This window comes from Mobula birostris, chromosome 28 (assembly GCF_030028105.1).
Source record: "Mobula birostris isolate sMobBir1 chromosome 28, sMobBir1.hap1, whole genome shotgun sequence".
Taxonomy (NCBI): Eukaryota; Metazoa; Chordata; class Chondrichthyes; order Myliobatiformes; family Myliobatidae; genus Mobula; species Mobula birostris.
This window is the reverse complement of record NC_092397.1, coordinates 18677285-18705267: the sequence shown is the minus strand read 5'-3', so window position 1 is coordinate 18705267 and position 27983 is coordinate 18677285.

The following is a 27983-nucleotide window of genomic DNA, read 5'->3' as shown; positions in this document are numbered from 1 at the left end:
CTCGCACAACATCTGCCCACACGCGCACACACAGGGAATATGCAGAGTCGATCATCATCGCACAGTAGCAGCCCTTTGGCGCACGATTTTGTGCTTACTCTTATCACACTCCGAGATCAATCAAACAATTCGCTCACACGTAACCCTCCATTATTCTATCATCCATGTGCCTATCCTAGAATTTCTTAATGTCCCTTATCTCCCAATGAGGGAGATCATTGTTATGCAGGGATCTTCCTCAGGAGAAGTGAGCGAGAGAGGGTCACATGCAGACACCTTCCGCCGGCAGCAGCAAGTGAGAAGCTGGTAGACGGCGCTGAACACTCACTCACCTTCTACATTCGCCTCGATATTTCAATCTTCCACGACACTTTAATCAGTTAGTCAAACACTGGGGTGTTCGACTCCACCAACACCCCTGGCAACGCGTTCCATGCAACCACCAAACTCTGTTTAAAATAAAGAAGTTAATTCCACCTCTGACATCATCCAAGCACTTTAAAATCAGGCCCCTCACCCCGCCCCGTGTTAGCCATTTCAGTCCTGGGAAAACATCTCCGGTTGTTCATTCAGACACTGTTTGTTATCATCTTATGCACATTCATTGAGTCACCCCTATTCTTCTTCCGTCGCAAAGTGAAAAGGCCCTGATCACTTAACCTGTTTTCATGCATGAAGTCTTGAGTATACACAGACACACACACACACACACACACACACACACACACACACACACACGCACACACAAACACACACAATTGGATGATGTCAGGTTCAAACCCGGTCACCTGCAACTGTGGCCTAGCAAAGCAACTCCACATACCGTGCCAACGGGCCTCGCTCACAGTTCAGCTACAGAGGTCTGAAGACATGAATCTCCCCTATCCAGCAAATCATTTTACAGAGTGCCAGTCACTATTCCATTGCGGCATGATCAACAATATCAATTCCTTGATATCTCTTTAATTAGTCATCTCCTGAATGTCTCCCCATCGTTCCACATGTTTATTGAATCCAAGAGCTATAAAACACAAACTTAGAATAGATTTAGCTAAATGAACTATGCTGTGCAAATCAAACAATATATATAATATCTCGGTTGTAACGTGAAGAAAGCAACAGACTGACACTGAAGCCAGTGGATATGCAAATGTTTTGTTCAACAAGAAACGAGCAGCAGGCAATATATTGGGGGACTCGTGGTGTAAGGGGCCTCCAGACCCAATATTACAGACATTTTATTTGTTAACAATCAAATTGAACATCTGGACACTTCTATACTTACAATGTATCTGCAGTGCTTCCTATGAGTAACATATAGTTTCACATATCCGCTTCTTCACACGCACACTCCAGACGTCCAAAATTAATGTTAGTCAGCATTGTCTGGTTTGCAATAAACCCCAGTCCGCAGGTCCGGGGAAAATATTGTTCAGGGCTAAATTTTAAATTCACTCTATAATCCAAGCCAATGTCTGAAAATTGGTTGCCAGTGCATTTAATATTTGCAATGTATCCTATCTACGGGATACACCCTAATGATCTCAGCTCGACCCTACTAAACAAAAAAGAAAGCTGCAGGAAAACACAAACGTTAAGGAGGATCCAATCAGAAAGAACATGAAACTGCCCTGTACTACGAAACGTCTTCTCCAATTCCCTGTCATATCCTCATCTGCATCTTCGTCACCACAATCAACACTAATAGCTACCGACAGGGGTCTAACTAGATAGTGTTCCAGAAATTTGATCAACAGTGATCAAATGCGGCTTTGTCTTTCATATCGTATTTGTTAAAGAGTGTACTGTGCGCAATTCTGATTTGATGGAGACAGCCGTGAGAAGCACGGAGGAACATCTGCAGAAACGTCTAAATTGCTCGGTTCGCTGCCGCTGCTACTGTGCGATCGAGAATCTCAGGAGGGAAGGTCTCAAATCCTCGGCTTTGCCTGCTGCTGGCGGCCGGGGTTGGGGTCGAAGCGCTCGGCAGAGATGGTGTTCGATGCTCGGTGTCGGAGGGCTGGTCGGAGGCTCGAAGTTTTCGGACGACTCAGAGTCGGACTGTGGTCGGGCATGGCAGGGAGAGTTTTCTTCCTTCTCCTGTCTGCGTGAGATGTGGTTCTTTCGAGAGACTTTAAACTTTATTTTACCGTGCCCATGGCCTGTTCCTCATCAAGTTACGGTATTGGTTGCACTGTTGTAACTATATGTTATAATTCTGTGTTTTTTGTCAGTTTTTCAGTCTTGGTCTGTCCTTTGTTTCTGTGATATCACAGCGGAGGAATATTGTATCATCTCTTAATGCATGCATTACTAAATGACATTAAAAGAGGACTGCGTGTCCTCATAATCTAATCTGATCTAATCTAATATGCCTGTTCCTCCCTTCCCGGCTGGCCGATTGCAAAGGCTCCTCACTGGTCAGAAGCACGGGTTAGTTAAATTTGTGTCAGGCTCAGCGTCCCTCACATCGATGTACAGAATGGGTTAGGGTTGTCTCCATTTGAATGATTGCAAGGGAATCACCCCGGTGGCACCCACTTTCAGACTGTCTATTCAATCGCTAGCCCAACCATACAAAGGGACTAGCTCACTGTTATTCATTCCCATTAAAGCTGTAGTGAATACCTTCAGCCGCTGTGTACATTTTCTTTTCTTTCTCTGTTTGCTATTCCGTCAACTTGTGGAGCCTGATGTCTCTGCTGTAACGTATATCCTTGTATATTTTCCCAAGACTTTTAATTTCTGAGATATGAAACTAGTCATCTACCTTCAGCAACCAGACTTCAATGCAGAGTCCTGTGACGTTATACTTCGACGCGCTATTCACGGTTTGTTGTTACATTTTCTCAGTGTCCTCTGACTTCTGCTTCCATGAGGTGCCAGATGCAGCAGCCTGCATTACATCCTCCAGGTTCTCTGCAATGACGTCATTACCGGTTATATTTGGATCTCTTGCTCTGTGTGTGAAGGTGACAAGAAGGTGAGTCGCATTTTTTAACCTGAGTCCAAAGCTTCCACTCGCTATTTCGCCGAGTCTGTCCACAAAAACAAGTTAAATTTCTCCAAAGAATTATGTGTGATCCCATCTATCGTGGAGAGAACTCTGCGTTTTCAGACAACACCCTCTTTATAATCTGACAACTCGCCTGAGAGACGACTATCTCATGTTCTGCCAGTGCTCTCTTGATCAGCATTGTGCTGCTGTAGCTTTGCTCGGTCCCTCACTGTGTCACCCTCGTTACAAATGTCTGTTCACATCCCTATATATTCTTACTGAATTGGCAGTTGTAGTTTCTTTCTCTACATGTAATTTATGTTGCTTCTTGTTTCCTCGCTGTCCTGTCCACACTGATGCCATTCCCTTCCTGCTCCGTACTACCCCTTTTCTGGCGAGTCTTTACTTAAATCGCTGCTGCCTCCTCTGCACTATTTCTAACAGTCCCTGACTGCGCTTAGCCCCCATGTCTGGGACTTACTCCAATGGTTTCAACACATCGCCTTGCCTCTCGTACTTGTTTGGGGCTCTTGTCTCTCTGTGGGCAATGTTAAGTGCTTTTCAGGTCACACTTGTTTTGCCGTTCCGTCGTTTCCATGTTATTGCTCCTTTTCCCGAGTATATGATAGCACTTACCTTACGCAGTGTGTCTATCCCCAGAATAGTAACTTCTTTGTTTGGGCTCACCCAAAAATCCACAGGAAGTTGCAATCCCTCAATCTGAAGTACGTGAAGCTAAATTCTCGCCCCCCTCATTGCTTCAGCTATTGCACTGGCAATGTGAATCAGCACTACAGCCGTGGGCAAGGGTAGAGCTGTTCTCGATACTGACGACCTTCTGTCCACTCACATTTCACATTGCCGGTCGTGTAATAAACCTCTTGAGCACATCCGTGGATGACCACCACTGGCATTAGAGACAGCCGTAAGCCTTTTGCATGACAGCACCGCACTAATCCCATTAGCACAATACCTTCCTATGCCATGCCTATTCAAGCTTCCGTTTAAAAGACTGGTAAACACGCTGTGATACCTGATTCAGCCATATCCACTGGCAGCAAGTTCCTGATATTATCCACTGAAGGAAAACGCCTAATCCTAAAGATATAATTGAAGTTAAACATCCGATTCTTGTAATTCCTACTTCAGGACGCGGCTAAGGCGATATTTACATTTCTTTGCCTCAGCCACCCCAATATTCCTGTCAGGATGCTTTCACATGGAAGTGTAATCGGTCGGAACAACATCGTGCGCCAAATTCATAGTACTGTGCGGGGTTGTTCTCTGCTCGGCCTAAAACCGCTCATACAACTCCAAATACGATTGGAACAATAAGTTTTTAAATTATGATCATTACTGCCTTTCCTATATATCATCCTCTTCTCGAAACGAATGATAACACAGCATTCCACTTCCTCAATACCGACACAACATGCAACCAAGCCATTAGTGATCACACACTTGGGCTTTCACGACCCCTCACAACTCCAATTTTAGAATTCCCTCCACATGTGTAAAATACGCTCCACTTTTCTTCCCTTTATCAAATGTAATGATCTGAACTGCCCGATATTTATCTGCAAGTCATTTGGCTGTTCTCTCAAGTACGCCTGCGGACTCCTCTCTTCTTCAGCTTTACTTGCCCTGCACCTACCTTTGGATTGTCGGCAAGCTTTGGTTCAAAGTTCCTAATTCCGTCATCTGGATCGTTTACGCGAGGTGGAATACGCACGACTTAAATTGAACACGTCGGAACACCACTACTCGCCGACAGCCAACCAGTAAAAAATCCCTTCCTTCCCATTATTTGCCAGTCAGCCAGTCTTCTGTCTATGCTAGTAATTTTCCTGTAGTCTTGTTTGGTGCTTTTATACTTTGTACTTTATACTCTATACTTTATTGTCGCCAAACAATTGATACTAGAACGTACAATCATCACAGCGAAATTTGATTCTGCGCTTCCCGCTCCCTGGATTACAAATCGATAGTAAATATTAAAAATTTAAAGTATAAATCATAAATAGAAAATAGAAAAATGGAAAGTAAGGTAGTGCAAAAAAAACGAGAGGTAGGTCCGGATATTTGGAGGGTATGGCCCAGATCCAGGTCATCTAATAGCTTTGTGTGCAGCATCATTCTGAAATTCCAAGTAGACAATTTGAACAACACCCATTGACCGTTCTTTATCTATCTCCTCTGCTATTTCCGCAAAGAATTCCAAAGGGTTTTCCGGGGACGATTTCCATTTAAAGAAACCAACCGGACTTCATAACGTATGCCATGCTTTGGTCGGAAGTACTTTATGCAGATTCGTTTATCCTGCCATTCAGAACGAAGTTATTTCATTGGAGTGAGGCAAACGAGATTTCAGGATAACCAGGACTGGGGAGATTGGGTGATAAAGAGAGGTCGAAAGGGCTTAGAAATCTTATTCTTCTGAAATGTAAGTAACATTAGGGAGGTTTGTAAATTCAGGGCAGAGATAGACGGAGCCGTAAATATTTATTTCCGGGCTAGTGGATGGCAAAAGGAGAATTCACTGCTTTCGACTGCGAGGAAAGTTTCAAAGGGAAATTGAGAAACAGGGTTTTCACACAAAATTTACAGTGTTTTTGGAAGTTTTTGTCTGAGGAGGTGGTAGTAGAATGTATGGTTACGGCATCTAACAGGTATTTTGATAATTCCATCAAGAGAAGATGTTGAGCATGATAGAATACAGAGACAGGCAAATGAAAAGTTCCAGGTAATCAGAATGAGATGGGCTGAAGGGTATTTTTCCATGCTGCATTATTCTGTGACTCTAAGCCTGCTGGTGTTACAGAGCTGGATGGCACTGTCACTGGTGAAAAGGCTGCAGAAAATATTTGGTGGTTGTTGACGGGGTAATTGAATGGGTGAGGAAGTGATAGATGGAAGCGAACGTAAAAAAAAAAAAAAGAGGTCATCAGTTCAGGATGAAATGTAGAAAAGAAGGGCACATTTTACATGAGGTCGATATGAAAAGTTGAGAGGACCTGGGTGTTCTTGTAACAAACAAAGCACTGCCAACTAACATGAAGACACAGCAAGTAATTACATGTGCAAACGTAGAACATGGAACATAGATATATACAGCCCGCAATATTTTGCCGACCATATAACCTACTTTAGAACTACTTAAAATTTCCCTGCCACCTAGACCTCTATTTTTCTAAGCCCCGTGTACCTATCTAAGAATCTCCTAAAAATCCTATTGTATCCGCCTCCACCATTTTCGCCGACAGTACATTCCACGCTCCCAGCTCTTTCTGTGTGAAACACCTACGCCTGACATCCCCTCTATACGTACTTCTAAGGATGTTAAAACTATGCACCCTCGTGCTGGCCACTTTAGCCCTGGGAAAAGCCTCTATCTCTCCCTACGATCAATGCTTCTAATCATGTTATACACCTCAATCATGCCACCTCTCATCTTCCGTCGAACCAAGGATAAAGGGTCAAATGCACTCATCCGATTTTCATAAGACACGCACTCCAATCCAGAAAACATACTGGTAAATCTCCTCTGCACTCTTTCTTCAGTATCCACGTCCTGCCTCTAGTGAGGTGACCAAAAACGAACACAATACTGCTAGTGCTGTCCAATCAAGGTCTTATATAACTGTGAGATTACCTCAACACACCTCACGCCTTCTTAACAACACAGCCATCCCATTGATACGCACTCCATGATCTTTCTGAACCTCCAGACTCCCAAGAGTCTTACCATTTATATCAGATTCTGTCTTGAAATTTCGTCCAACTGAACCAGTTCACACTCATTTGGGTTGATTTCCATCTGCCACTTCTCAGCCCAGTTCTGGATCCTATCTATGTACAGCTGTAACCTCTGACACCCCATCCAGGCTATCCACAAGACCCCGAATCTTTGTGTCATAAGCAATCTTGCAAACTCACCTTTCTACTCCTCATTCCAGTCATTTATACAACATCACGAGGTTGTCATGGAGCAGATCTCTGCGGAACCCCACTGGTCACCGACATCTATGCAGAGCACGAATCATATATAACCACCCTTTGGGCTTGTGGGCAAGCCGATTCGGGAACAGCAAAACAAGGTCTCATTCGATCCCATGCCTCTTTACTTTCTAAATGAGCCTTGCATGGGGAACCTTATGAAATGCCTGACTGAAAACAATATATACTACATCGTTGCTCTACCTTTACCAATGTGTCTTGTTACATCTTCAAAGAATTCAGTCAAACTCCTAAGACACGATCTACCCTTGAGAAAGCTATGTTGACTATCCATAACAGATGATGTCCTCCCCAATAATTTACTCAGCACTGAAGTAAGACAGTCTGAGGTATAATTTCCTGGGTTATACCTACTCCCTTTCTTGAGCAAAGGAACAACATTTGCAAACCTCCCAATCTCCGGTACGTCTTCGGTCCGTATTCATAGTGCAATGATCGTCACCAGAGTCTCATAAATCGCCTCGCTTCCCAGAGTAGCCTGCAGTGTATCTCATCTGATCCCAGCGGCCTTTCTAACTTAATGCTTTTCAGAAGCTCAAGCATTTTTTTAATATCTATATGCTCAAGCGTTTCAGTCCGCTGTTAGTCATCCCCACAGTTACCAAAGTTTTTTTTTCCCCCTTGGTGAATATTGAAGCAAAACATTTATTAAGTACTTCCACAATCTTCTCCGATTCCATGCACACTTTTCCAATGTCGCCCCTGCTATGACCTATTCTCACATGTCTGAACTTCTTGTTCGTCACGTACTTGTAGAAAGCCCTGGGTTATTGCCTAATCTTGCCGCCAAGGACTTCGCATGGCCCCTTACAGCTCGCCTATTTTCATTCTTAAGCTCTCTACTGGCAAATTTTAATTTTCTACAGCTCTATCAGTATCTAGTTTCCTGACCTTTCGTAACCTTTTCACTTCTGCTTAACTAGGTGTTCTACATCCTTAATCCACCAAGCGTCTTTTACCCTACTATCCTCTCCCTGCCTCAAAGGAACATTCCTATGCATTGCCCCATGCATTACTTCCGTGCATTTCCCTGAGGATATCTGCTCCCAAGTTCCTGAGAATAACGTCATCATTCTCCCTACCCCAATTAAGAAGTTAGTTTTTTTTTTTTCAAACTGTGATTCCCTATCCCTCTCCAGCGCTATGGCAAAGGAGATAGAATTGTGCTCACCAGTTTCAAAATGTTCTTCCGCCGAGAGATCTGACACCTGACAAGGTTCATTTCCCAATACAAATCAAATGGTGGAGCTTAGAGCGACGACGGGCCCTAGCAGCGACTCCTTTGCTGCAACTTCGGAAACAGCTCTATTTCTATCTCTAATGTCTGTATTTTTCCCCTTTCAGGGTTTTTGATGACGCTGATCTGGGGTTACAAACAGAATTCGGTTCTTTGCGGAAATCGGACCTGCTCTGGGGGTCTCTCAGAGCTGAAGAATGTAGTAAATTACTTGTTTATAGCAACGGAGTTATGTTCAAATAAAATGAAACTCCAGTTATTACTTCCTGCCTCTTCAAAACAATTATTTGGGAGCGTATTTGATACGTGCTGTAAGTGACCGTATTTTAGGAATCTCACTGTAAAAGATTATTGTTATCTGGGGAAAGATATTGATCAAATTAACCCATAAGGATGAAACTATTCTCTTTATGAAAGGGGTTGTCTCGGATATTTTGAAATTTCAGTTGTCTATGTTTGATTATAAGGTATCTTACTTAAGCTCTTAAGTAAGGGCACTGTTGACAAAATCTTTGGGTGTTTTGAAAAATATACGTAAGATATAAAAATAAATACCTGTATAACCTGAAAATTATCATTTGTTGCCTCTGCTACCAATGCATCTCGTTTCATTTTATTATCCCTGAGTGTCTGCATTAGACAGAAAAGTCAATATGATCATTATAGAATTACTTAGTTTCTAAACCTCTCACACTCATATGTTCGGCCAGAACGATCCAGAATCCGATGTAGCAAGTATTAGAACCATAAAACCATAGAAACTACAGCACAGAAACAGGCCTTTTGGCCCTTCTTGGCTGTGCCGAACCATTTTCTGCCTAGTCCAACTGACCTGCACACGGACCATATCCCTCCATACACCTCCCATCCATGTATCTGTCCAATTTATTCGTATTGTTAAAAAAGAACCCCCATTTACCACCTCGTCTGGCAGCTCATTCCATACTCCCACCACTCTCTGTGTGAAGAAGCCCCCCCTAATGTTCCCTTTTGAACCCCCTCCCTCCACCTCACCCTTAACCCATGTCCTCTGTTTTTTTTTCTCCCCTTGCCTCAGTGGAAAAAAGCCTGCTTGCATTCACTCTATCTCTACCCATCATAATTTTATATACCTCTATCAAATCTCCCCTCATTCTTCTACGCTCCAGGGAATAAAGTCCTAACCTATTCAACCTTTCTCTGTAACTGAGTTTCTCAAGTCCCGGCAACAACCTTGTAAACCTTCTCTGCACTCTTTCAACCTTATTTATATCCTTCCTGCAATTTGGTGACCAAAACTGAACACAATACTCCAGATTCGGCCTCACCAATGCCTTATACAACCTCATCATAACATTCCAGCTCTTATACTCAATACTTCGATTAATAAAGGCCAATGTACCAAAAGCTCTTTTTACGGCCCTATCTACCTGTGACGACACTTTTAGGGAATTTTGTATCTGTATTCCCAGATCCCTCTGTTCCACTGCACTCCTCAGTGCCTTACCATTAACCCTGTATGTTCTACGTTGGTTTGTCCTTCCAACGTGCAATACCTCACACTTGTCTGCATTAAACTCCATCTGCCATTTTTCAGCCCATTTGTCCAGCTGGTCCAAGTCCCTCTGCAGGCTCTGAAAACCTTCCTCGCTGTCTACTACACCTCCAATCTTTGTATCATCAGCAAACTTGCTGATCCAATTTACCACATTATCATCCAGATCATTGATATAGATGACAAATAACAATGGACCCAGCACTGATTCCTGTGGAACACCACTAGTCACAGGCCTCCACTCGGAGAAGCAATTCTCTACTACCACTCTTTGGCTTCTTCCATTGAGCCAATGTCTGATCCAATTTACCACCTCTCCATGTATACCTAGCGACTGAATTTTCCTAACTAACCTCCCATACGGGACCTTGTCAAAGGCCTTACTGAAGACCATGTAGACAATATCCACTGCCTTCCCTCCATCCACTTTCCTGGTAAATTCCTCGAAAACTCCAATAGATTGGTCAAACATGACCTGCCAAGCACAAAACCATGTTGACTCTCCCTAATAAGCCCCTGTCTATCCAAATCCTTGTAGATTCCGTCTCTTAGTACTCCCGCCAATAACTTACCTACTACCGACGTTAAAGTTACCGGTCTATAATTTCCCGGATTACTTTTCGATCCTTTTTTAAACAACAGAACAACATGAGCCCCTCTCCAATCCTCCGGTACCTCACCAGTAGACAGCGACATTTTAAATATTTCTGCCAGGGCCCCTGCAATTTCAACACCAATCTCCTTCAAGGTCCGATGGAACACCCTGTCAGGTCCCGGGGATTTATCCACTTTAATTTTCCTCAAGACAGCAACGACCTCCTCCTTTTCGATCTGTACAGTTTCCATGATCTGACTACTTGTTTCCCCTAATTCCATAGACTTCATGCCAGTTTCCTTAGTAAATACAGACGCAAAAAACCTACTTAAGATCTCCCCCCTTTCCTTTGGTTCCGCACATAGGCGACCACTCTGATCTTCAAGAGGACCAATTTTATCCCTTACAATCCTTTTGCTCTTAATTTCCCTGTAAAAGCTCTTTGGATTACCCTTCACTTTGACTGCCAAGGCAACCTCATGTCTTGTTTTTGCCCTCCTGCCTTCTTTCTGAAGTATTTTCTTGCACTTCTTATACTCCTCAAGCACTTTATTTACTCCCTGCTTCGTATACATGTCATACAACTCCCTCTTCTTCTTTATCAGAATTGCAATATCCCTTGAGAACCAAGGTTCCTTATTCCTATTCACTTTGCCTTTAATCCTTACAGGAACATACAAATTCTGCACTCTCAAAATTTCTCCTTTGAAGGCTTCCCACCTACCGATCACGTCCTTGCCAGAGAACAACCTGTCCCAATCCACGCTTTTTAGATCCTTTCTCATTTCTTCAAATTTGCCCTCTTCCAGTTAAGAACCTCAACCCTAGGACCAGATCTATCTTTGTCCATGATCAAGTTGAAACTAATGATGTTATGATCACTGGAACCAAAGTGCTCCCCTACACAGTCTTCGGTCACTTGTCCTATCTCGTTTCCTAACAGGAGATCCAATATTGCATACCCTCTAGTTGGTCCCTCTATATATTGTTTTAGAAAACTTTACTGAACACATTTTACAAACTCGAAATCATCTAGACCCCTAACAGTATGGGAGTTCCAATCAATATATGGAAAATTAAAATCCCCTACAACCACAACTTTATGTTTCCTGCAGTTTGCATCGTATCTATTCGTCACGAATGAAAGGCAATAAGCTGGGGCTTTGACATTGCACTTAGGTGATACTGATGAAGTTCCTGCGTGTCACTATCTCAGAGAAACTTTCTTGGAACCATCATATAAATACAATTGTGAAAAAAAAACACAACAGCTCGCCTACTTCCTCAGGAGGTCCAGGAGATTCGACGTGTCATCAAAAACTTTGGCAAAAATTTAGATATATGTTGAAAATGGAGCTGAATGGTTATATTACAACCTGGGCATGGGAAGACTAATCTTCTGGACGGAAAATCCTCCAAAAGGTCCTGTATTTGGTACCCTACATCACGGCTAAATCCCCACAACGATTCAGGATATCTACATGAAACGTTCCGGTAGAAAAGCAGCTTCCATCATCAAAGGTCCTCAGCACCCAGGCCTTTCTCTTTTGCTGCCATCAGGTAGAAGGTACAAGAGCCTCAGGACTCGCACTCCCAGTTTCAAGAACAGTTGCAAGAGCTCTTGAGGAAAAAGGATAGCTGCATTCAGTGAAGGACTCTTTTATCTTGTTACTACATTGTTGTTACTTATTGCTATTTATTTATTATCTGCATTGGCACAGTTTGTTAACAGTTTACAGTCCCTGCTATTAACAGTTTACAGATCCATTTAGAAGTTACTATTTTCTTGATTTACTAAGTATGTCCACAGAACAAGAATCTCTGTGTGTATATGTTGGCATGTAGGTACTCAGATAATAAATGTTACTTTGAGCTTTGTGCTTTGTACTTTAATGGTAGCTAATCGTCGGTTGTTCTGTTTTGGTAAGGAAAGCTAGAACTATGTTCCTATTTTCCTAAGTTATCCGTAAATCTCTTTTGGTCTATGCACTACGGAAAAAAAAAAAAAACACATGACTAATTAAGCAACTCCGTGACAGGCTTGAGTACTAACCACATTACAAACCAATAAACAACGTGAAAGGCCGAGCTGTTAACCGGATGTCCAGATATTGGAGGGTTCACAGGATCACTATGATGTTTGTTGGTTCTCTGATTCCGAAGCTTAAGAGAAAATCACGTTTGCTCCGTGAACAGAGATGTTCTCGGATTATTTTTACATTCGTCCACGCCATGCGTCAAGCACTGGCCGGAGAAGACGCTCACATTCTCCCCTTGTCTGTTGGTGAGAGGACCATTCATCAACAGAATTATTGCCTGAGTATGTTATGCAGAGAATGATACAGGGCACTGTTTTGTTGATTCCAGCCTTCCTCCTGATATTTCTTCAAATCTTTCCTCCACCTCACTCGCATATCTTCAATTTCACTGCCATCCATCCTCAGCACTTGTCCCCGCTTCCCTAACAGCGATACTGTTCCTATTCTGCTTACTTACCAATTCATGAGACTCCCATCAGCACGTCCTTCTCCCATATCTGCTGCCATCTACAAAGGGAGCCTATCATCAAAGGCATCTTTGCCCTTACCCCAGCACTCTCTCCCGCCCACGCGCCGGAAACATTCTTCGCTTTCTGCAAGGCCGATTATTATAGTTAGCTGCACAGGACATACCCTGAAGTTCAGTTGTCCACAGCACCTAACACGGGAAATAATGGCCTGATTCTAACCGCCAGGATCTTTCTGTGTAGGAGTGCCTTCCCCTACCTTGTCCGATAATGAAAAGTAGCTTATTTTCTCTCTTTCGAAGCTTTGACGAACGGGCATCCACTCGAAACATTAAATCTGTCCCCTTTCTACAAATGTTGCTGATTTGCTGCGTGTTCCCAACACTTTCCGGTTTTTATACAGGAACAGGATTTTATACTGCAGACAGCATTGATTACATTAATGTAAATCTTTGGACACAGGCGGTAATCTTTTCAGCCAAAAAAAAAAACCGCGAAAGTAAAATAAAAAAAAAATGTTGGCTTAAGTAGAGCGTTACAACTGCAAAGCGGAGTATCTACATTTATACTTGCATAATGTGGCGGTCAACTTCAAGCAACTATGGCTGGAAGGCAGATTTTGAAAATACGAATAACTGATACAATTGAAATGTCAGACTGTCAGGAAATTAATAAGCTATTTGTGATTTTTACTCTAATCTTTATAAATCTGATTTTCCAGAAAATATTACTTATATGAATAGATTCTTGCAAAGATTGAATATACCCAAAATATCTATTCAAGATCTGTATACATTAGATGCGCCTATTTAATGAGGGGAAATAGCAAGGGCTATATCTTCCTTTCAATCAAGTAAAGCTCCGAGACCGGATGGATATACAGTAGAATTTTTTAAGACTTTCCCTGAAATACTTATACCTCAGTTATGCCAAATTTTCACGGATTCCATTTCACCTGGGACCCTCCCGAAAACTTGTCATGAGGCATCAATTTCATTAATTCTCAAAAGAGAAAAATATTTATCTGAATATGTCTCTTACAAAACAGTTTTCTTATTAAATGTAGATTCCAAAATTCTTTGTAAGATTTTGGCTAACAGGCTGGAGAATATTTTTACCTAAGCTTATTTCTAAGGATGAAATTGGATTTATTGAGAATAGATATTCATATTTTAATATTCGGAGATTATTGATTATTTATACCTCTTCATCTAAAGAATCCGAATGTGTTGTTTCCCTTTATGCAGAGAAAGCCTTTGATAGGGTGGAATGGTCTTATTTATTCGAAGTTTTAGAAAGATTTAATTTTGGTCCAGGTTTTGTTTCCTGGATTAAGCTGATCTATCAAGCTCCTATGACAGCAGTTATAACTGACAATCAAAAAGCTCTTTATTTTAGACTATTCAGAGGTACCCGGCAGGTTTTTTCCTCTTAGTCCGCTGTTATTCAACCTGGCTTTAGAACCTCTTGCTATTGCTTTTCGGGACTCCAATAACGTTCAAGGTATTAAGGGAGGAGATAAAGTGCATAAAATTTCGTTGTATGCAGATGACGTGTTAGTTTATATTTCAGATCCTAAGAAATCTATTCCTTCTAAGTAATCTATATTTTCTGAATTTAGTATTTTTTCTGGATATAAATTAAATTTGCACAGAAGTCAGTTATTTCCTTTTAATAGTTTCTTGGATAAATATGATGAATTTCATTTTAGCGTTGCTAAAAATAACTTTACTTATCTTGGTATTAAAATTACCAAAATTTTTAAGGACCTCTATCAGTGTAACTTTTGTTCCATTAATTGAATACATGCATCAAGTACTCTCTAAGTGGTCACCGATGACATGATCATTAATCGGTCGATTTAATGCTATTAAAATGATAATATTACCGAAGTTCTTGTGTGTATTTCAAGCAATCCTTTCCTTTGTTCCTAAACTGTTTTTGATAGAATAAACTCCAAAATTCTACCTAATTTTTGGAACAATAAAACTCCTGATTGAGTAAACATCTATTGCAGAAATTTAAAAAAAACATGGTGGTATGGCTTTGCCAAATTTTAGAATGTATTACTGGGCAATTAATATTCGATATATTTCGATTTGGATTCTTTATTCAGATATACATGTTTGTCCTTTATGGGTGGATTTGGAGAAAAACTCGGTGAAGGGGTATTCTTTGGCCTCTTTACTGGGAGTTCCCCTTCTTTTTTTTGATTTCTAAGATTGGTAGTCGGACCTTAATCCCATTATTAAACATATATTAAGACTTTGGTTTCAGTTTCGTCGATATTTTGAGTTTAATAACTTTGATCTTTCCAGTAAAATCCATCGTAACTATTTTTTAATCCATCAATTTCTGATCAGACTTTCTTAGTCTGGAAAACTAAAGGAATAATAACTTGTTATTACTTGTTTATGGGGGATTGTTTAATGTCTTTCACTCAGTTAGTGGACAACTATGATTTATCTAATGTACACTTTTTTAGATAATTATACACATTTCTGTCCTTCTCGTGTTGAAACAGGCTGGTATAAGTCCCTGTCTACACTGGGAGGAGAGAGTGAGATGAGTGTGGTCTTTGCTGGGAAGAGAGTTCACTGTGTAGTGTTGAGATTGAGTATCTTATCTGCACAGCAGAATAGTTGCCGCTGTAAATCCACTCTGTGGTGTATCGGCACAGAAATAAATAAACACCTCAGTCCCTCCATCTTACCGGCCACAGAGGGACTTCCTTTCAGCATCACTCGACCTCCCTTCTACCGTCCGCTGAAGGATATCTGCTGACCTGTTGCATTGGCTGACACCAAATTGCCGAAAAATTATAAACTCTCATAAGAGCTGCCTGCCAACAGACTTGCGAGGGAGTTTGCTCTCTTTCATCTTAAAAGTAACCTGTTGTCATTACAGAGGTTTCACCTTCCCCTAGGAGAGTGCGCAATGATCCGTATAAGTGAATATACCCCACCGCAGCTATTCCTTACCCACACATTTAACTGTACTGCCGTGTTAGTTCTTTGCCCGCTTGCACCTGGAACAGGGATCAACACAATAAAGGACCTTCTTCTTAACGTAGGTTAATTCCCTGCTTTCTTTATTCGAACGTCAACTCTCTTCATCTCCCTCTCTCACTCTCCCTCCGCCACGCTCTCCCCTCACACCACCCCGCCGTTATTACACACGTTCCCCCTCCCTCTCCCTTTCCCCGTCTCTCCCACTTCCCCAAAACCTCCCCATCTCTCCTTCTCCGCCCCTCATTATCCTTCTCCTTTCGAGCCATTGTGGACCACGACATCTGGCTGCTCACACTGTCTGTGCCAGCTCGCACTGGCACCAGTGAGTTACGTGTGTCCATGACGCCACCATTTCAGCTGACCGAGAACTCAGAACGTTATATCACATGAATAGCACCTCCGCTCACACTGCTCTGCTGAACACAATCCCAAATACATGTAAATGACTTATGTTTGTGTGTGATCTGCATCCCTCTATTTCCTACATATGGATATGCCTATCTGAATACCACTATCGTAAATGCTTCCACCACACCCCATGGCAGCGCCTGCCGACTTCTCTCAACGTAAAGAAATAATCTCACCCCGCTCATTTTTGAAGTACTGATCCCCCTCACCCTGAAGCCGTGAATTCTAGCATTGCACATTTGTAACCCGGGAAAAAGATGCTGACTGTGCACCCCATTTTTGTCAAATATGTTTTATAATATTCTGTCAGGCCTCTCCTCAGCCCGCTAGCCACCGAGGAAAACACCACCAGCCCATCTAATCTTTCCTTCTAACTCATGCTCTCCAGTTCAGACAATAGGCTTGCGAAAGATTTTCAGTCTCCAGCTTATTACGTCCTTCGTGCAGTGTGCTGACCAGAACGGCACACAGTGATCCAGGAGCGCCCCATTTAATACATGAAACAACTACAGCAGGATATTCCAACTCCCCCAATGCCTCCATAATGAAGGCAAACATGCCGCCCTCATCCTTCACCAACTGGTCTACATGGCACAGAACAGAGGAACGTCTGTTACAGCAGAGTTGAGGTGTAATTTCTGTGAGGTGCGAGTGGTGAATCTGTGTCCAAACGTTTGCCAGTGGGGAAAATTTCTGTAGGTGCTCGGATTTGTTCGATTTTGTAAAATCATGAGATATTCAGGAAAGCAATTAAAACTCTCTTTCCAAATTTAACTGGCCGAGGCTGTCGCCTGAAGCGTTAGAAGCACGGAAAAGACAAGACAGGCGACATCGCTGGGCTCTCCAAGTAAGGCTCACCGCACATTTCACCCACATTGAACACGCTTCATCTAATTGGTTCGCTTGTTATGAATAATGTTATCATGGATCCATAACTGAGGAAGATAGCGTTTGGTGATGTTCTGTTTTTTCTTCTAAATGAAGAGTATAATTATAATAATCACATTTATCGATTCAACCATTACAAAACAGAACTGCACTAACCCTCGTCACAGAAAGTGTTTCAAGGTAACATCAAAGGAATGTCTTTCTAATTTTCCTTGACGATCTATAGATAATAGACAATGACTCATAGAGTAAAAATAGCTGACATTTCATGTTTTTTTTTTCAGTGGATTGTGCCTAATGAGACCAAAGGGAACCCTGACTGCTTTGATCGTGTTTTCCACTGATGTATAAAAACGCCTCAAGTTAGTGGATGCAGGCAGTTGGGATAATTTGCAAACTGATCGTTGTTTCAGCTAGAAAATGGGATATTCCGCAATTTACAACATCGTCAGAATTTACTGCCCGTTGCTCGTAGCACTCAGTGTTCCAGGTAATGTCATGTCTTTGTATTCCGCTCGGTGCATCGTAGACTAATATCATCTTGATGCTCAAGATGCACATGCTGTCCAGTACAATTTCTTTTGTTCTTGAACGATGAAAATAAATCTTCGCCGTTAAGTTAGATTCTAAATGTAATATGCGTTAATTTAAAGGATTGATGTCATATGGGATATGATTGAGGTGCTTGATACATTAAATATAATATCGATCTAAGCGTACATTGCCACGTTGCACTATAGTTGAAACAATCAAATGCCAGAAAAGTTGACATATGCCTACAAAAATGCACATGCAGGAAAATATCACACTCACAATGCTGGTGGAATCCAATAGGTCAGGCAACATCCATGGAGAGGAATATATTTTTGATGTTTGCGTCCAGACCCTTCACATGGACTTCCTCGGGGCAGCCTGCAAAGATACTACTTCACGCAGCAGCATGACAGTGACAGCAATAACTCATCAGGCTCGGTCAGCGTTGAGCCACACTGTGCCGTGATATCTCTCTCTCTCTCTGACCTGGGGCAGCCCCGGCACAATTCCGCTCATAATACCCTGAAACCTTACTGTAGGGTGGAGGAGATTCGATATTTCGAAGGTATTAATTATGTCCCAAAATTTCATCAGCTGTTCCCCTCTCCCTCCATGTAAAATTGAAGCTTCTTCTGCCGTCACCACAAGCTGAGGGAATTAAAAATATATCGCCTCCATGTGGATTACATTTCTGGTTGAAAGTCATATAAAAGTTGTGTAGTGTTAGACAGCGAAGGAAATCAATGGTAATATCGTTTCACGCTGTTTTGTAATTGCAATTAAGTTACATAAAAATGTGTCCAAACATTCGAGGTACCTCCAGCCTGCATATTTCAGATGAGTTATTTTGTTGTCCGTTGTTTGATGTCCAATCAGCAAACATGACACTTTCTCCCGGGTTCTACCCGATACCAGAGAAAACGCCCTATACAAATGAGATATTTGTCACAGTGCGGTGGCTGGGAACGGGAGCAAGGGTGGACCCAACTGCAAGACACATCTTGTGAGGTTAATTAAATTTAGTTTATTGTTTGGTACCAGGAGAGCAAAGCAGAAGCAGGAATAACGAACTGGAGAAGGACTCAGGACTACGACTAGGCTGGGACAGGGGTCTGGGCTAGGACTCGGAATCGGATCCCAGAACTAAAGGAGACATGAAGAGGCTAGGGTATGGACACTGAGCCAGAGACTGGGCAAGGACCCAATACCTGGGCCTTGCCTCGGGCTCCGACCCCATAACCAGGCAAGGACATGGCATGGGCTAGGGAGAGGAGGAACATGGGAACACAGAGCCTCTGTCTCGGCAGAGCAGGTACATGGAACCTTGGACACATGCACAGAACACAGAGCAGAGACCTCTCCTTGCGTACAGGACATAGGGCCGGGACTCACACACTGAACACAGAGCCGGGATCCCTCCTTGCGTACAGGACATAGGGCCGGGACTCACACATAGAACAGAGCCAGGACCCCTCCTTGGGTACAGGACATAGGACCGGGTCTCTTATTCAACAGGACACTCACATGAGACTGGACAGTACAAAACAACGACAGACATATCCTATCTAGCTCCGGCGATAGAACTAGACAGAGGTGCAGGCGAGGGCTACAGACGAGGCGAAGCAAGGCTTCATGAGGGAGGAGCAGAGAAGGGATTCAGACGGGGGGTAGGACAAGAATCACAGACCTCCAGGGCCAAGGCTTGACTCAGTACTTGGATGCCGCCAGGAACAGGACATGACTCGATACTTGGATGCCGCTAGGGTAAGGACTTGACTCGAATCGGTACTTGGATACCGCCAGGGACAGGACTTGACTCGGAACTTGGATGCCGCCAGAGACAGGCATTGACTCGGTGCTTGGATACAGCCAGGGTAAGGATTTGACTCGGTACTTGTATGCCACCAGGACCAGGACTTGACTCGGTACTTGGATGCCGCCAGGGCCAGGACTTGACTCGGCACTTGGATGCCGCTAGGGACAGGACTTGACTCGGCACTTGGATGCCGCTAGGGACAGGACTTGACTCGGCACTTGGATGCCGCCAGAGCCAGGACTTGACTCGGTAATTGGATACCGCCAGGGTAAGGACTTGACTCGGCACTTGGATGCCGCCAGGACCAGGACTTGACTCGACTCAGTACTTGGATGCCGACAGGGCCAGGACTTGACTCGGTACTTGGATGCTGCCAGGGCCAGAACTTGACCTGGAGCCCCCGGGTAGTGGTGAGCTCTCGACTGGGCCCGAGAACAGTAGACAAAGGTCTTGATTCCCTCCGGCGTGTTAACTGACGGACCCACCTCGGTGTGGAAACTTCGCAGGCTCGTTTTGGCGAGGTAACTTGACAGGGTTGCTCCGGTGAGGAAAGGCGAATACCCGCAATAGCTTCGGTCGCAGACTAGGTTTGCTTTGGATACTTTGCAGACGCTTTCGTCCCGGACGGCTGAAAGCTGGAGACTATAAATTACCGGTTCAACCGGGAGTAAATTGCCTCAAATCAGCAAGGCCGAGGGACACAGGAAAACAGGGAATCAACGGTCCGGATCGTAACATAAACAAAGAAAATTTAAAGGGATTCCTATCCAGAGCCTGACAATATTGTTCTAAAAGTAGCTAATTATTTCCCCATGCTTCTCCAATCAAGAATACGTTAGTACTAAAAACCGGAGCTGCGGGCATTACTCGATTGCTTTGTCCTTTCGAGCACGACTGTCGACTGAAGGGAGGAACGCAATGTGTATCTATCCGCTCGATGGCCCTCAACTCAGCGGGAGAATGAAGACGTGAAAGACATCGTCTACAGGGACGTGGACACCTTGGATTACTGGAGGGATTACAGTGCGCCTGTTATGAGAATAAGGGGAAATTCATAGCCAAAGCAGAGTACACCTGTGGCCGTTCCCCGCAATAATAATTATACAACTTTAGTTGCTACAGTGAGTCACAGTGACTGGGTGTCTGGTACAGTTGCTCTGAAGAGCAGAGTGTTGAAGAGGATTATATTGTTGATTGGAGATTCTACAGTCAGAGAAACAGAGAGGAATTTCTGTGGGCGTGATAGGCACAGCCCGATGGTTTCCCTCCGGTGCCAGTATCAGGGATGTGTAAAATCTGCTCCATGGTATTCTCAAAGGTGAGGGTGAGCATCCAGAAGTCCTGGTAGATATTGACACCAATGACATATGTGGACAAGTTGAGGAGGTTCTGAAGAGAGAGATTAGGAAGCTAGTTAAAAGTTTGAGAAACAGGACTTCCCGGGTAGTAATCTCTGAATAGCAGCTGTTCCGCATACCAGTGTGAATAAGAAAAGCATGAGTTAGCAGGTGAAACTGGTGCTGGGGCAGATGTTCAGATTTATGCATCATTGGGATTTCTTCTGGGGAACGTATGACTTGTACAAAAGAGATAGGTTACACCTGAGCCCGAGTGGGTACAATACCTTGCGGGCAGGTGAGGTGGAACTGTTTGGTTGGTTTTAACAAGATAGCAGGGGGATGGGAACCAGAGTGATAGTTCGTTTACAAACAGAATCAATGAGTAGTGAAGCTCCAGGCACCAAGAGTCTGATGGTAGAGCAAAACTACAGTCATCCGGATCCATTGAAACGTAAATGGTGGACAAAACTGAACAGAGCAAATGCAGGACTGAAGGCCTTGTACTTGAAAGTGCGTTGTATACGTAATAAGGTAGATGAACGTGTAGCATGTTTACTGATTCGAATGTATGATGACAAAGCCATCACTGAATTATGTCTGAAAGAAGATTATATCTGGGAGCTTAATGTCCAAGCATGCACATTGTATCGGAAGGCAAAGAGGCAGGATTCTTCCGTTGGTAAAAATTAAATCAAACCTTTAGAAGTAAGTGACATACGTTTGGGCGCTCTTTAATCATAGTGGGTAGAGCAAAGGAATAGCAAGTGCAAAAAAAATCCTGACGGGAGTTGCATACTGACCCCAAATAGTATTAAGGATGTGGTTAAACACACACACACACACACACACACACACACACACACACACACACACACACACACATAGACTGCTAGGTCAGGCAGCTTCGGTGGAAAAAGATTACAGGGCCGAACGCTTCATCAGTACTGGAGAGCAAAAGATCAGGAGTCAGGGTAAGACGGTGTGGGCAGAAATGGTGATAGCTGAAACTAGGAGGGTTGGGGGGAGGTAAGCATCTGGGAAGTCAATTCGTCAAAAGAGATAAAGGGCTGGCAAAGTGGGAATCTGATATGAGAGGACAGACTGCCATGGAGGAAAGAAAAATCGTGAGGAGCAACGGAAGGAGGTGATGGGCAGGTAAAGAGATCCGCTGAGAGAGGAAAATGGGAATAGGGAATGGTAAAGGATAGGAGGCTGCATTACCAGAATTTCGGGAGATCGATTTTAATGGCATCAGGTTGGAGGCTGCCCAGCCGGAATATAAGACGTTGCTCCTCCACCTTTAGTGCGGGCTACTCGCTACAGTAGAAGAAGTCATGGACTGACATGTCAGAATATGAATGGGAGGTGGAGTTAAAATGGGCGTCCTGTGAGAGATACCGCTTTTTCTGGCGGACGGAACGTAGGTGTTCGGCGACGCGATCTCCCAATCTATGTCGGGTCTCACTGGAGGCCACAGCATGTGCACAGGATACAACTGATGACCCAACACACCGAGAAAAGTGTTGCTTCTCCTTGAAGGACTGTTTGGGGACCTAAATGGTAGTGATGCGGGAGGCTCATGGTCAGGTGTAGCACTTGTTCCACCTGCAAGGAAAAGTGTCAGGAGGAAGATCATTGGAGAGGGACAAATGGGCAAGGGCGTCGCGCAGAGAGAATTTCTAGAATGCCGAAGAGATGGCATTTTAGACCAGAGCGTGGGTGCGTCCAGTATGGCATCAGCTATTCTGGACTGAGCGTTATGCAATGAGAGAGAATTGATTAGAGCGCTAAAGTTAAAAGTACCTTCGGGGAAAGCGATTGTAATATGAACGAATTCACCCTCGAATTTGAGAAGAAGAAGACAAGTGTGTCAGTATGACAGTGGAGTAGAGGGACTTGCAGGGGCATGAATGAGAGATTTGTCAGAATTGACTTTAAAAATAACTCTGGCAGAGGTGATAGCACAGCAGCAATAGCTGGAATTTCTGGAAGCAATTCGGGAGGCAGAAGATATATACATCAGAACGAGGGAGAAGTGTTCTCAAGGCAAGATGACACCGCCGTGGCCAACTAGGGAATTCAACGCCTACATTACAGCAGAAGAAAAATTCGCAAAAAATAAACTTAGTTGAAAATTAGAGGATATGGAAACTTTAAAAAAGGAGAAAAGGCAACTACAAGGGCCATTAAGAAAGTAAATATAGAATGCAAAAGGAAGCTAACGAATAATATTAAAGAGCTTCTTCTGGTTCATAAAAAAAAAAAGCTGAAAAGAGAGGCAAAAGTGGATATCGGTCCGCTGGAAATCCATACTGGAGATTCAGTAATGGGGGAAAAGGAAATGGTGGATGAACTGAAAAGGAATTGTGCATCGGTCTTCATTGTATGCGGGAAGTTCCAAAGTGTCAGGGTTCATGAAACTTGTGAAGTTACCGTTAATCAGGAGAAAGTTCTTTAAAAACTGCAAGGTCTGAAGGTAGATAGGTCACGTAGACCGGACTATGTACACCCGAGTGTTCAGAAAAGACGGGTGATTCAATTGTGGGAGGTGTTAGTAATGATCTGTCAAAAGTCGGTAGGTTCTCTTATCCTTCCGGAAGACTGGAATATTGCAAATGTCTCTCGACTCTTACAGAAGTGAGAGAGGCAGCAAAAATGAAATTTTAGTCTAGTTAGTCTGGACACAATAGTTGAGAAGCTGTTGAAGACGATTGTATCGGATGTGGTTTCGGGTTACTTGAAGGCGCATGATAAATTAGGCTGTAGTTAGGATGGATTCCTCAAGGGAAAATCTTGCCTGACAAATCTGTTGTAATTCTTTAAAGAAATATCAAGCAGGATATAAAAGAAGAATCAGTTGGTGTGTACTTAGATGTTCAGAAGCACTTTAACTTTGTGCCATAACATGTGTCTGCTTAACAAGCTACGAGCCCATGGCATTACAGGGAATATTCTAGCATAGATAAAACAGTGGTTGATTGGCTGGAGGGAAAGAGTGGGAATATAGGGTTCCTTTTCAGGTTGGCTGCCGGTGACTAGTGTTATTCAACAAGGACTGTGTTGGGACTTATTAATTTAATGTTATATTTAAATCAGTAGGTTGATCGAATTGTTGGATTTGTTGCAAAGATTGCCGACGATACTAAGAAAGATGGAGGGGTTGGTCGTGTGGAGAAAGAAGAGACCCCACAGAACAACTTAGATTTAGTGATTGAGCAAAGACGTGGCAGATGGAACTTAGTGTTGGGAACTGTATTGTCATGCATTTTGGTAGAAGAAATGAAACGGTTGACTATTTTCTAAATAGAGAGCAACTACAAACGTATGATGCACAAATGGACTTGGGGGTCCTTGTGCAGGGTTCCCTAAAGGTTAATTTGTAGGTTGAGCCTGTAGTGAGGAGGCAAATGCGATGTTTGCGTAAATTTGAGAGAATTAAAATATAAAAACAAGGTTAACAATGTTGTGACTTTATAAATCACTTTTATGGACTCTCTTGGTGCCTCTGAGCAGTTTTGTTCACCTTATGTTGGAAATGAAGTGCTGAAACAAGAGATGGTTTAAACGATGTTAAACGACATGATTCTGGGGTTGACCGGCTTGTCATATGAAGAGCGCTTGATGGGACTCGATTCATTAGAATTCGAAAGAATGAGAGGTGACCAATTGAAACGTTTCAAATCGTGAATGCTCTTGATGGAGTGGATGAGGAGCGGATACTTCACATGATTGGGGAATCAGAATAGAGGGGATTCAATTTAGAGTTCATATGAGGCTGTGGGGTATCCTTTAAAGAGAGAATGCTAAATTTGTTGTATTCGTTTTCAAGGGCAGTTATGGAAGCCATGTCTTGATGTATTTTTAAGGCAGAGATTGTTAAATTCTTGATTGATCTGGACATGAAGGGATACGGGTAGTAGACAAGAGGTTCTGACAGAGAGCGATTATGGATTACCCATGATGAAATGGCCGTAAACATTCGATGGACCAAATAGCTAAACTATGCTTCTTTATCTTATGGCCTCATTGTGTCTTACAATAACCGTCTCGTTCATTAGGTAACTCGTTTTTTCCATTTTTTTTCATTTTCAATACAACTATATAACCAACTATTTATTGAATCAACAGAACTCAATGTCCGTGTATTGCTTTCAAATTAATATTGATATTTCTGTGAGCATGTTGATTTCCCTCGAACATTTCAGTGATTAAGTGCCTCGGCTGCGTTACATTACAACTCTCATGGTTTACCTGTTCGTAATAATGTCTTTTATCTCTTTGTGTGTTACCTAACATTCAGGAGGCCTCGCTGGTATCTCCGTTCTTCTACACAGAGCGCACAAAGTTCAACGTCTGACTAACTTCGATGATCTGTTACCCTGCGACCAGCTAGCTTTGAGAGCCAATTCATATGTTCTGAGATCAGAAGCTCTGCCAGCGGTCTCCAACTATCTCCAGATTTACAGTCAAACGCATTCATGACTTTTTAAAAAAATAATTGCATTTTATATCAAGTCTAATTAAATACTCTTTTAAGGAAATGCAATTTCAATATAGGGTCTCCCAACTACCGCTGCCATTCTCCGCAAGGCGCCATCCTATTCGGGACAGCACTTGATAGACTCGCCTTTTCGGACAGGTATCCGGCCCTTAGTTCACTACTAAACAGAGCCACTTGTGGGCGCTGTGCTGTCGACTTCTGTAGTTTCTTCTGACTGTTAACGTCCGGACGTGAAGCAGGCGAGATCAAAATTGTGCCTTAAAACTTAGAATCCGCTTGATGGGCCATCCGCATACCATGTCGGTCAGCGCAGGGGGGACTGTTACACTTGCAGAGTGCCGAGATAATTGTTCGATCGATTATTATTCATGCAACGCAAATCAAGTTATACTGATTATTCTGCGGTACCTGATTGCAATTTATTTTTTACAACTATTCCAGTTAATTTAACGGCGATTATGATTTTGTCCCGTGGGAAATGCGGACTGTCCAAATGCATCACTCTCTACCTGGTGGCTATGGCGGCAGCTGATCTGATGGTGGTCATCGTTGTTGTTATATTAGAGAGGATAAATTATATCTATTTGTTTGCTAATTTCTTGCTCGTAACTCCGGCGTGCTCTCTGCTACTTGTCCTGAGCCTCGCAACCAGAGACTGTTCCGTTTGGTTAACAGTTGCTTTCACTTTCGATCGCTACGTCGTTATCTGCTGTCAGAAGCTGCGGAACCGATATTGCACCGAGAGAACCGCGACTGTGGTGGTAGCAACAGTGAGTGCAGCGTGTTGTGCCAAGGCTATTCCGTCTTACTTCGCAGTGGATCGATGGCGTTGTGTCGCCGTAGCTGAATACTACACGTCACCTCTGTGGAAAGCCTACGAGATATTTGACAGCATCACAACACCGTTACTACCAATCTGTTTAATTCTGTTCTTTAATATTTCCACCGTCAGACAGATTATAGCGACAAATAGAGTTCGCCAGATGCTTCGGAACAGCAGCGAAAATTGTAATGATCCAGAATTGGGAAACCGGAGAAAGTCAATGATTCTGTTGTTCGCTCTTTCAGCAAATTTTATATTACTTTGGATGCCCTATGTCGTACATTCTATGAACTGGCAAATCGAAAACTATTCCTACACAGACAGGTATTTCAGTAAACCGACCTATATACTGCAGCAATGTGGGTTTATGTTGTCTTTCCTCAGTACCTGCACCAACACGTGCATCTATGGACTGACACAGAGAAAATTCAGGGAGGAGGTAAAAAATGGGGTGAAGTACCTGTTTGTAGCAACAGGAGAGATTTGTAAATAAAATTTATTTTGCAACGTCAAAACAATTAATCGGTGGAGTAGTAGATTTGAGCTACATGCGACCGCCATTTTGGGATCTCTCTGTACAACCAGTTGCGGACTTAACTATTATTGCGTTCACGGAAAAATTATGCTTCGAATATCATGAAATGGAAGTTCACTATCTTTGTTTAGGTGATATCTCAGTATATGAAAGGAATTAATTTGATTATTTTCACTAAGTACACTGTTGACAAAATCTCCGAATGATATTAAAACATACATAATTTTTTTTGAAATCTTGTATAATCCGAAAAGTATAATTTTTGACGCTGTTTTACGGCATTTTTTCTTTCATTTTATTATCGCTGAGTGTCAGCATCGGACGGTAACGTCAACATAATAATTGTAGAATTGTCTAGTATCTATACCACTCACAGCAACATGTCTATGCCAGAATGTTCGGGAATATCGAAGTAGCAAGGCTTCCATTATACTTACCGGTCATGAATGTGAGGTGATCAGATGGATTTGATCATTCGACCTGGTTGATGATGACGAAATTCCGAAGGGTCTCTGTGCTGAGAGGACAAGCCCAGAAAAGATCAGATAAATATTGCCAAGAAAGCACGGTAGATCCACTCCTTCCTCGTTAGACTGCGGAGATTGGGTCTGTCGTCAAAAACCTTGGTAAACATCTGTGGATGTGTGGTGGACAGTGTGCTGTCTGGTTGAAATAAGGACTCGTACGGGAACACCAATGCCTTTGAGCGGAAAATTCTACGAAAGGTAGTGGATTCGGTCCAGTACCCCAAGGGGACAATAATTAACCCAACCTTTAACTAGGCCCCCATGAAACATTGCAGTAGAAAAGCATCATCCTTCATCAATGAAGCTTAGCACCCAGGTTTTGCTCTTTTCCCGCTGCCGCCATCAGGCAAAAAGTACAAGAGTCTTAGGACTCGCGTCACGTTGTTCAAAAACAGTTACTACCCTTCCACCATCAGTCTCCTGAACGAAAGTGGACAACGGCACTCATTTAAGGTCTCTTTTATCTTGTTATTTTATATTTGTTATTTATTGTCCTTAATTGATTATCTGCATTTACACGATTTATTTACAGTACCTTATGTTTAGTTTACAGTTACAATTCTATCGATTTGTTCAGTATGCTCCCAGAAATAAAAAAAAAATAATAATAATCTCAGGCTTGTATGTGGTGACTGGTTTGATAATAAATATGACTTTGAACTTTATATTTTCATGCGAACTACTTATCTGCTGTTACGTTTTGGTAATAAAAT